Source organism: Pezoporus wallicus, unplaced genomic scaffold (genome assembly GCF_028554395.1).
Source record: "Pezoporus wallicus isolate ANWC-B61680 ecotype Strahan unplaced genomic scaffold, APGP_CSIRO_Pwel_v1 contig_380, whole genome shotgun sequence".
Classification (NCBI taxonomy): Eukaryota; Metazoa; Chordata; class Aves; order Psittaciformes; family Psittacidae; genus Pezoporus; species Pezoporus wallicus.
The window spans coordinates 791,678-802,272 of record NW_026642520.1 but is presented as its reverse complement, the minus strand read 5'-3'; positions in this window follow the sequence as shown (position 1 = coordinate 802,272).

The window sequence follows — 10,595 nt, the reverse complement described above, 5'->3', positions numbered from 1 at the left end:
AGACCCTTTACACGATCCCCAATTCCCTTAGCTGCTTCTCATAATTTTTGTTCTCTATATCCTTCACTAGTTTTGTTGTCCTTCTTTGGATGCGTGTCAGCACCTCAATGTCTTTCTTACAGCAAGGGGCCCCAAACTGAACACAGTATTTGAAGTGCAGGCTCAGCATTGCAAAGTACAGGGAGACAATCACCGCTATGGTCCTGCTGTCCACACTGATACAAGCTAGGATGCTATTGGCCTTTTTGGCCACTTGGGCACCCTGTTGGCTCATATTCAGAAAGCCGTCAAGCAACAGCCCCAAGTCCTTTTCCATCACTCAGCTTTCCAGTCACTCTTTCCCAAGCCTGTAGCATTGCATGGGGTTGTGACCCAAATGCAGGACCCAGCACTTTGCCTTGTTGAACATCATGCAATTGGCCTTGGCCCATCAATCCAGCTTGCCCAGATCCTTCTGTAGAGCCTCCCTACCCTCCAGCAGATCAACAGTCCTTTCCAGCTAATTCAGTGTCGCCTGGAAACTTACTGAGGGTGCGCTCTTACTAAGGGTCCCGTCATCCAGATTATTGATAAAGATACTGAACAGAACTGGTGCCAGTACTGAGCCCTGAGGAACACCACTTGTGACCAGCAACCAACTAGATTTAACTCCATTCTCTGCCACTTTTGGGGCTTGGTTATCCAGCCAGTTTTTTATCCAGAGGAGGGTACACCCATACAAGCCTGAGCAGCCAGTTTCTCCCGGAGAATGTGGTGGGAAATACTGGGAAAGGCTTTACTAAAGTCTCCTGCAGTAGACATCATACACAGCCTTTACCTGATCCACTAAGCAGGTCACTGTCATAGAAGGAGGTTAGTCTTTCATCAACTCATGCTGTCTGAGCCTTATCTTACTCAGCAGAGCTTTTTCTATTACACTGCCTTACTTTCCAGCACAGCTATAACGTGATAATCTAGGGTATCTAATCTGGTAATAAAGGGATATGCTTAAGGATGTGATTTTTTTTTCTTGTGCATTTTTAAAATAAGCACCTAGCAGACAAAGGAGGGAATGGTTCTGTGGATATGCTTTGGACTGGAAGTTGAGAGAACATGAAGACTGATTGTCATTTCCTGAGCCTAAATTCTGTGTGAATGCTTGCCGGCTCATAAGAAAATCACCTTCTACTATGGTATCTTGGGGCAAGCAGAAAGGAAATATTTTCAGACTCAATATTTCATGGCAAGAACTCTATTCCCTACACATTTCAGAGAGTTTTCCTCCAATTTGATGGAAAAAGTAGAAAATATGCACTTGTATTAAAACAAAAGAATTTTAGTTAAGATGCAAAAATAATCCATCTATTCCTTCTCCATGATTTTGTACAATTACACTGAGCTTTCAGATGTCAAACATTATCAAAATAATAACAATAAACAGTCTTATGACATATATACTTAAATATTTAAAGTTTAAATTTCTTAGGTTGCATTGTATAAATGTACATATATATGTTACTTTGTTACTATATATATGCTACTCTGTTACATATATTGCAGTTATTTAACAAGTGCAATGAAAGAAAACCACTTAAATTCTTTTCAGATTCAAAAAAAGTAAACTTTTTTTCATTTCAGGACTGAGTCAGAATTTTATGGTTAGCAAATAAAGGGTTTAAATAGATTTGACTAAAGAGAATATAGGCTGAAACAATACATATGAATTTGTACATTTCTGTTGGGTACCAGATGGTGTAACCTAAGTACTATGATGGTAATTATGACAGCTTTTTCTAACATTATGTGTAATAAAAGAACTCAAAATCATCAGTAATATATTCCTTACAGAAAAGAAGGTTTTCTGTTAATGACCAACTATTATTCAAATACATAAAAACAAGAGTTCAGATTCATAGAATAAAATATCTTCATGTCTCTTCATGCCTCCTAGAATTCCTTTAACTCAGGAGTATAGAGTAATCAGTATTTGGATTGCATGTTTTTAAAGGTAGTTATATTTTATTATATTTAATACATTCTAAAGCGGGGAGTGTCTTAGCCTCATTTGAACCAAAGTTGAAGTTTTTCATAACACTGGTGATGAAAATGAGAACATAGACCTGAATCACAGCTTGGATCTGAGTCTTCTGGAAGTTCTATATTTGCAACTGACATTTGAGGAAAGATATGGAAAGAAGTAGAGAAGCTTGTTTTGGATACTTCTGAGAGAGACAATCAGATAATCCACATTTTAAATCAGGATATGAGCAAATGATATTTCAGATAACATGATGTCCTGGGTTCAAAGATGGTGTAGTGCAGTGTTTTGACTTTCAGAACAGAGCTGATAACAGAGTTTTGGTTTGGCCAAGCTTGTTTTGGATACTTCTGAGAGAGACAATCAGATAATCCACATTTTAAATCAGACTTCCTTTTCCTTTCCTTATTTCCCCTCTTTCTAAGATATGAGCAAATGATATTTCAGAAACCCAGTAACATGATTAACCAGGAAATACAATTAAATTTCTTTTTGAAGAATCATCAGAACTTTTTATCATAATTTTGGGTTTATTTCTTTGCTGTTGCTTTTATATGTTCCAAAAATTGACATTTACAGATGAATAACCTTCTGAAAAAATCAGAATTAATTGTCTTAACATAAAAGGGTTCATAATAAACAAAAGATTTATTCATTTTGAGATTGTAGATTTTACTCAAAAATGTAGTAATAGAAGAAAGGAAAGACAATTTCTAATTTGCTTGTAGTTCTGCAAGTCTGCTGTGTTACAAAGTTAAAACAGGTGTTAAAAAAAAAACAGACTTGATGGTTTTGCTATATCTTATCCCCTTCTATCTGTTTCTTCTTTTGTTTTTCCATCTCATTTTACTTGAGCAATGATTGTGAGTTAAAATGTTAATTGAAATAGGCATAACTAATGAAAAAAAAACCCATGCTGTTCATAGGCTCACACATTTCAAAGTTATAATGAACAATAAATGAACACCATGACAAAGAAAATACATTCTGAAAATAAATACATGAGGGGAAATAATATTAATGAATTGATACTGCCATTTCAATAAACTGCTCTGGCATAATGTCACAATGATTTATAAAGGAAAAAAAATACTTGTATCATACAAAAGTTTTTATTCTTAGGAATATGTAAACAAACATTGCTTTGTGGCACAAATTCAGATGTCAGCAAAGTCAACAGTAAAAGAATCACATATCCCAGGACCAATATCTGTAATTCCAATGATCATAAAATACAGACTTCATAACTAGTTATTATGACACAAAAAAGGTGTGTCAAATAATTTCTGAAACAGTGACAAAAGAAAATTAAGAATTGATTTTAGATACTGATAATCATGTTTCAAATTCAGGATATGGCTGATTTCATCTTACTTCCTTAAAAATCACATACAAATGACAGGAAATCAACATAAACAGATGGCATATTGCTGGTTAGTGTATAGCATCACAATGTAGGTACTACTCACAGAAACTAGGGTGGCTTGTGCACTGAGTACTCTCACACCCTCAGCCAAGATGGTGCAACAACTAAAAAAAACCAGAACCCCTCAGTCATGCCGTAGAGCTTAATTGAAGATTTCCAGTTTCCTGATGTTTACTGTGCAAGTAGTCAGCTAGATTTTCTAAAACACCTAAAGCAATAAGCACCCTGCTAGTCACTAGTGCTGGCTACAGAGAAAAAAACAAGTGTCAGAGCACTGCTGTCCCCTCTGAAATATTGCTTCACAGAAGTGACAGCTTAAATCTTGGTTAAAGAACAGTAAAATAATAAGATAACATTGAGGCATCATCTTCAGAGGGAGCTAAAGGCAGAAGTTCAGTCAGAAGAGCTGGATTACTCTGCCTTTGCCTCTGGTTTAACTCAGTTTGATTTGGAGTCCTGATCCTTCACTTCTCCAGGCTGTACTCAGAGTATACAGGGGTTCTCTTTTCACAGTGTTGGGATGCTGAATCTTATGCACCTTGGTCAATAAAATGAACTGAATTCCTTAGTGTTGTATTATCACAGTATCACAGTATGCTAGAGATTGGAAGGGACCTCAAAAGATCATCTAGTCCAATCCCCCTGCCGGAGCAGGAACACCTAGATAATGTTACACAGGAATGTGTCCAGGCGGGTTTTGAATGTCTCCAGGGAAGGAGACTCCACAACCTCCCTGGGCAGCCTGTTCCAGTGTTCCGTCACCCTCACTGAGAAGAAGTTTCTTCTCAAGTTTAAGTAGAACCTCTTGTGTTCCAGTTTGTACCCATTACCCCTTGTCCTATCATTGTTTGCCACTGAGTAGAGCCTGGCTCCATCCTCGTGACACTCCCCCTTTATATATTTATAGACACTAAGAAGGTCACCCCTCAGTGTCCTCTTCTCTAAACTATAAAGACCCAGCTCCCTCAGTCTTTCCTCATAAGGGAGATGCTCCACTCCCTTAATCATCTTCGTTGCCCTGCGCTGGACTCTCTCCAGCAGCTCCCTGTCCTTCTTGAACTGAGGGGCCCAGAACTGGACACAATATTCCAGATGGGGTCTCACCAGGGCAGAGTAGAGGGGAAGGAGGACTTCTCTCGATCTACTAACCACCCCCCTTCTAATACACCCAGGATGCCATTGGCCTTCTTGGCCACAAGGGCACAGTGTTGGCTCATGGTCATCCTGTCACCCACTAGGACCCCCAGGTCCCTCTCCCCTACACTGCTCTCTAACAGGTCGTTCCCCAACCTATACTGGAACCTGGGGTTGTTCCTGCCCAAATGCAGGACTCTAGACTTTCCCTTGTTACATTTCATCAAGTTATTCCCTGCCCAACTCTCCAGCCTGTCCAGGTCTCGCTGGATGGCAGCACAGCCTTCTGGCGTGTCAGCCACTCCTCCCAGCTTAGTGTCATCAGCAAACTTGCTGATAGTACACTCAATTCCCTCATCTAAATCGTTGATGAATATATTAAATAATACTGGTACCAGAGTATAGTGGTAACTCACAAATCTGAGAAAGGGAGGAAGCTAGCCACATCAGTGTGATACTGAGGAACTTTTAATTTAAAAAACTTTAAAGTAAGAAGAAAAAAGAATTCTGTCTTTTTTGAAGCTAGGTGGTGTCTATTAGCTATTTAGTGTAAACAATGATGCTAGATTTCACCATAAAATAATTTGAAATTACATGATACTTAAAAGTTACAGTAACTTTCTTAATATTTTTTTTAGCAAAATGTTAATATGTCTTAGAATCAGTAAATACTAATTTTCCACATTTAGCTTTCTTTCCATGTTCTAGTTCTAGTGGAAATTGGAACCTATTACACCTCCTAAATTCATATGGTAGTTTTCAACACCATGCCTATAATGACAAATTTCAGAAGTCATGCAGGCAAATCATCCATCACTGCTCTGTCACGGGTTAATTATAGCGCTTTGTATATATTAACCAGCCTTGTCATGACCTAAAGGGTTACCTAGCCTGTGGATATATATTGATCAAGACCATGGGTCCATAGGATTCTGTAGTACACAAGGACACAGAGGCTTTATCCTTTGAATTTCTCTACTTTTTTTGCCACAAAAATCACTAGCAATTACACCTGTGATTAATAAAGTGAATGGATATAACAAGGTGTTACAAATTATTATTAGCAATCAATAGTAGCAACATAGCATAGCAGTGGCCAATTATAACAACAATCAATAATAATAGCACCCAATAATAGCAGCAATAAGACATATATAATATCACAGGTTACAAATTTATCACTAATGAGCCAAGCTTATCAATTATAGCAGATATGATAGATTACTTATATATATACATATACATATACACCATACATATATATATATATACACATATATATATATATACACACATATTGTAACAAGTGCATTCAACAGATTCCAGAAGGGGTCCAAACCATACCAGAAGGAAGGACAACCATACCAGAAATGGGAGGATAAACCAAACTGACCCCAGAAGTGGGCCCAGAGGGGGGACCAATAAAATGAGAGTCTCACTTCAAAGATGATCTGCACCACAGAGTCTGGAGTCAGGCATGCATCCCCAGAGAAAATCCAAGGTCTTTCAAAAAGTTCACACAGTTTAGGAAAAGTACATGCAGCACCAGAAGTCATCAGGGATAGAGCTCAATTTTAGATAAAAATGAAACCATCTTTGTATTATAGAGACAAGAGGGTACAAGACATTGCTGTTTCTAACAGACAATAAATGATGTTAATTTCTGGTTTTGACCTTGAACATCCAATAGATGATGTTTTCTATGCTCTCAAACATTTTTTTTTTTCTAGATTGTTTTCCTGCTCTTGCAGTTAAAACAGCCAATGGCAGTTTCCGATTCTTACTTCTTCAGGATGTTTTCCCCTTTTCCAGATTATTTTCCATCTTTTCAGATGATAAGTTGCAGTTAGAGTTCCTTGTCTTTGGGCTTACAAATGGTATCTTGGGATGTCTCCATTTTCGTGGTACCCAGCTGTACTTAAGTGATACCAGACGCACTTCTCAAGGATTCTTCTGATTAACAGGCTTAGTTCCCAGGTTAACAGTTCCCAAGCTGCAAACATTTTGTCTGTCAGTATTTCAGCAGACATTTTCTTCTGTTCAGTAATTTTCCCTTTATAGCCAGGTTGCCTTTATGGCTGCTCGCATCAGGCTTGTATACATATTTATGTAGTCACACCAAGGTACCAACAATGACACTTAGTGGTCAAAACAGTACATGTTTTGTGTAGCCATTCCAGGAATGTTGCAGGTATTAAGGTGTGTTTCAAAGACATGAATCTTTGGATTAATATTGAGCACTTTGTCAAATCATAGCCAGTCTTCCTAAAGCACATAAAAAAAGAGATGAGCAATTTCAGCATGAATTATATGTGCCTTGTGAGCAAATGCTCAATATTATAGTAGAAAGCATATGTTAGGAAAATGAGAAGCAATACTGAAATAGGATCTCTTTAATTAAAAATAATATTGTGTTGATACATTCCAAAATCTAATTAAAGCATCAGCATTCTACAAATTATTGTAAATTAATCTAAACTGACAAGAGGGGGAAAAGGTTTCAAATATTACTATAGGACCCTGTAATTCAGTAATTGATAGTTTTCTAAAAAAAATACTAGAAAGCAGTGAACTGCATTCCAGAACAGGTGTAAGAATTTGTTACTGTCAAAGGACACACTTTTAACAAAATATCTTCTTGAAAAAATATGCTGAACATATTCACATTATCCACCTTATAAGTTGTCCTGGGTTCAGCAGTAGCAGTCATGTTTCTCCTTTGTGGTAGCTGGTGCAGTGCTGTGTTTTGACTTCTAGCTTGAGAACAGTGTTGGTGAAGCCGATGTTTTCGGTTGTTGCTAAGTGATGTTTACCCTGACCAAGGACTTTGTGAGGCTCATGCTCTGCCAGGGAGGAGGGGAAGCCGGGAGGAAGCAGAGATGGGGTGCCTGACCCAGGCTAGCCAGGGAGGTATTCCATACCACAGCACGTCATGCCCGGGGTGGGGGGTAACTGGGAGTTACCCGGAAGGACACGGGCTTCCGGGTGGAACTCGTTTTCTTGGCCGGTGGTATCATATTCTCTTCCCTTGTTATTTTCCCTTATCATTGTTGTAGTTGATAGTAGCAGTGGTGATTTGTGTTGTACATTGGTTGCTGGACTGTTCTTGTCTCAACCCGTGGGAGTTGCACTCTTGCGATCCTCCTCCCCGTTCCTCTGGGAGCGGGGAAGGGGAGAGCCCCGGTGGGGGGAGGGGGACACGGACCTCGATTGTTGTCAGCTCGGCACCACTCACTGGGAGTGAGTGAACGAGTTACCTGACTGGGTTTAAACCACGACATAAGTCTTCAATAATAGCTTAACTATGGAGTATTACATGAATCAATGAATGCAAAACCTTTCTGTAGACCTGAAGATACAGATTAGAAAAGATGTTGACGTGTGGGCTCTCACACAGATGTCAGAAAGAGGTCCTAGGTGTGAATATGCACAAGTGGGAATCTAAGATTCTTGAAAAGTTCAAGGTGTCTGCAGTATACACTTTGACGGAGCACTGTAAGAAACACTTAAACATACAGTCGTACAAAATTACAGCACAGCTGCAATGTAATGTTCTGAAAGTATTGTGTTCATTTATTGCTTTCTAGAACTCCTTGATACAAAACAGTAAAAAATAAGAAATTCTAAAAAACTTTAGATAGTGGGAGACAGGTAAGCTGACTGAAGAAGCACACAGAAAATGACAGGGAAGAAAAAGAATGAACAATGACATGAGAAACATAAGAAGTAGTCTTGTAGAACTAGGAAAAGTTTCAGTAAAAACCAACTGCTTGTTGCCTGGTAATATCCTGGTAGCTTTTCGAGACACTGTAGAGTTGGTTTATCTGCAGAGCCAGTAGGGATATAGTAGGTATTTTGCTAAACAGTATTTCCGGTTGTTTTTATCTCCAGGATGGTATATCCTCTTGGCGGTACTGATTATCACTTCAAAAAGCGTTTTCTCTCGTGGCCTAGTATAACACTCCGGAGGCATTCAGTATGGGAGAAAGGGGTCTGAGAGATACAACTAGGGGCTGAAAATCGTTAATCTAGTGCTCTGTTCCTAGGTTTGCCCTTCATTCCTCTCAGCCTGTACAGTGTCATTTCTTCTCCTTTGTTTCTCCTAGTGACTTTGTACCAAATTACATTGAGATTGAGTTAAAATACCCCAAAAGTTCTAAAACAGATATTGTAACTCGAATTTTTCCACCTATCAGGTAAGACTCCTGACTGAAAATAATTGTATTCCAGTTTTACTTTTTATATTAGGAAAACTACAACAGAAGGAAAATATTTCATTTTACTTGACTAAGGCACCATTCTCATTCAAGTATTTTGCCTGGGTTTTTTTGTGCCTCTACTATAAAAAAATCTAAGAAGGATTCAGAAAAATAGACACTAGAATAGTACTGAAAAGGAAAATAGACTGTTAAAGACAGATACAAGAAGGTACTTTCTATTAACTTTTGAAAGAAAAGTCTTAACAGAGTATGTAAGTAGATGGAGAGCATAATACTGTTTAGTTTCTATTAGCAGTGAAAGCAAGAAGAGAAATCTACAAAATGGGAAGTTAGAAGAAAAATCAGTTTGTTCAGTTGTAATTTACCAGGAATTGTGGTAGACTGATAATAGGTGAAAAATTAAAGCAACTTCCCTCCCCTTCCCCTGAACTGATTTTTTTTTTTTTTTAAATAATCACAGAATCATAAAATAATGCAGGTTGATAGAAATATCTGCAGGCTATTTGGTACAACACTCTGATGCTCTCATCAAAGCAGGAGTAACTTGAAGTTATATCACATTGATTAAGGTAAAATTTAAAGTATTTCCATAGGAAGAATTTCCACAAGAAGAATTTCCACAGCCTTCCTGGGCAGTATTGGACCCCCATTTTTTGTCATATTTTTACCCTCCTATATAATTAAAATCTCATTTACTGCAAGTTTTTTGCTTCTAGTCCATTCTCTGTGCACCTCCAGGGAGAGTACATCCCATCAGGTTGCTGAAGACAGAAGTAAGGTCTTCCCTTAAATCAAAAGAAACTTGACTTCCTCAACTTCCTTGGCTCAGCCCCCCAGATGGCTTGGTGGCTTCCTGCTAAATTTATTCTAATTTGTCAATCTTTCTCTTATAATAGGTGGGCCAAAAGTGGTGCTCCACTTGCAACATCATGAGGTACACTCCATTCTACTATCTAGGTCATGAATCAGATTATTAAATAGCATCAGCTCCAGTATCAGCCCCTGAGGATGGTTAATAACCTTACCATCAGGATTCTGTACCACCAATCATAATGCTATGAGCCCAGCAGTTCAGCCAGTTCTGCACTCAGTAGTCCATCTCTCCAAACAGTATCTCTGCAGTGTGCCTTCAGGGATAATGCAAGGATGAGTGTTTATCTCAAAAGCCTGTCTAAATTATACTTTTCTTTCCTTGTCCACTGAACCACTTGTTTCATCATAGAAGGCAATCAGGTTGTCTGGCACAATTTGCCTTTGGTAAATTGTCCAGATTTTGTCTGGGATACAGTTTACAGTTTGCTTGTTTTTTTTTTTTTTTTACAGTTTTCTTCCTGGTAGTTGGTGCAGTGCTGCGTTTTGGCTTTAGTCTGGGAACAGTGCTGATATCACGCTGACGTTTTAGTTGTTGCTAAGCAGCACTTATCCTGATCAAGGGCTTTACAGTCTCTCGTGCTCTGCCAGTGAGGAGGGGCACAAGAAGCTGTGGGGGAACAGAGACAGGACACCTAACCCAAACTAACCAAAGGGGTGGGGTTTTTTTGTGTGTCTGATGGTTTGGTTTTCTTTTTTTTAAATTTTTTTCATTTTGTTTCTTTGATCTCTATCTTTTTTATTTTTCCCTTTTCATCATTATTATTAGTACCAATATTAGTATTATATTATAGCACACATGCATGTTGCTTAGTTGCCAGCTGGGGTTAAACCATGACAGTAAATCTATGTTAGCTTCTTCCAAACACTTTTTTGTCCTTGAAATGTCTGGACATCGTTTCCAGAAAAAATTAAGTTCAATTGAACA